We start from the raw sequence: 1,745 nt of genomic DNA, 5'->3' as shown, positions 1-1,745 counted from the left end.
TGTCCATGCTAGGTGCAGAGTAAAAGAAAACCTGGTAGCAGTAATCTGTGCAAATATTTGTGCGTAGTAGAGAGGTGATGGTATTGTGTATTTTCTGTCAAGCATTTAGATGAGAGCAGAAGATTGAGTCAGAACTAGGAGCTGTAAATGTTCACCTGATGATCTTGCACATTATAAATTGAAGGACGAAAGAGGCATGGGTGGTGATTTTTGATATATTCTCCCAACCCTCACCACAATACTTGCTGTAAACCACTTTCTGCTCTGTTAAGTACTTACTACAGTAAGGTCGTGTTTCATGACCCTGTACCCAGGACTCTCTTGGAATACAGTGGGTAATTCATAAATTGCTTTTCCAGTTAAGACTAATGAGGAAATCACAGTATCCCAATGCTTGCAGACATGGGGTCCTGATGAGACAGGTATCAGTGGGATGGGTAACGCTTCCAGACGAAGGATAGACCAGTGCACTGTGAGTAGTGTAATGGTACAAATGCCCAAATTATTTAAAAATAACCCATAAAATAGGTGGCTGTTTGTTACTTTGCACATTCTTTTATCTGTTGAGGCAGCTGTGTCTAGCACAGGAAGGAACAGGAGATTTGAGCCCTAGATTTTGCTTCTGGCAAAATCTTGGTATATTCTCCAAGACGTATGATTTAACCTCTTTTTCTTTTTTTTTTCCCTTTTCTCTCCAAGACGTATGATTTAACCTCTTTTTTTTTTCCCTTTTTCCCCTCTGATCCCTCCTTGTGTTAAAGGGTGTGAAATATTTGTCTTGCCTTAAGATGGGCAGAGAGCCATTTCACAAAGGAGGGAGAAGCTTGGCCCTGCCACGGTGGTGATCTGTACCCCCCAGGGCACTGCGGAGGGGGTTATCCTCATTTTACAAAGGGGGGTTTGCTTGCAAGGGGGGCACAAGACGAGGCAGGGATTTCAAACCAGATCGCTCAGTTTCTATATTCAACTGCCAGCCAGGGCCCCTTCCTCCTCCTCCTCTTCCTCCTCCTCCTCCTCCTCCCCTTCCGCCTCCTCCTCTCCCTGTGTGCCTTGGTAACGGGCTCTGCACAGTCACACATTTTTGTGGGTAGTTGCTATATGCTTTATTGGAAACTCAAATGCTTCTTGCCTTTGGGGGCGGGGGGTAGGCGCCTCCTGATTACAGGATCATGCCTTATTTTGTGTTTTGCATGCCCAGAAAAGCAATTTGCAAACACTGACAGAAAACTTCTAAATTGTACAGTTGCGTTTTGGGGTTTGTTTTTGGGTTTTGGGGTTTTTTTTAATGACAATTAATTCAGGATTGGGAAGAAAAATAGGGAGCAGTAATTAAAAAAAATTACAGTGAATAGTAAGTCACTAGGCTTTGCTGCATTCTCAAAAGTCAGATTCTTGTCTTCTGTTGAAAGGTAGTAAGTCTGCAGCCAAGGAGCTAACAAACATCACACCTCCCAGTTTATTTATTTTTTCCTCCTGCAGCAACTGCTGGTGTTGAGCGGCACTTACCCTTTAACCATTTCTTATGCAAACAAACTGCCTCCTGCTGAGGAAAGTAGCTTCACCTCATGGCGCAGTTAGTGAGAGGTGCCCAGCAAGGTGAGGATGCCCGTGCAGGATGCGACCCTCCTACCAGGAAAGTAGCTTCACCTCATGGCGCAGTTAGTGCCCAGTGCCCAGCAAGGTGAGGATGCCCGTGCAGGATGCGACCCCCGGCCGGCAGGGCAGCGTAGTGGAAGGCAGGCAGG

The sequence above is a fragment of the Aptenodytes forsteri genome, unplaced genomic scaffold (assembly GCF_000699145.1).
Source record: "Aptenodytes forsteri isolate BGI_AS27 unplaced genomic scaffold, ASM69914v1 Scaffold462, whole genome shotgun sequence".
In the NCBI taxonomy this organism is placed as follows: Eukaryota; Metazoa; Chordata; class Aves; order Sphenisciformes; family Spheniscidae; genus Aptenodytes; species Aptenodytes forsteri.
Note: the sequence above shows the minus strand (reverse complement) of the source record.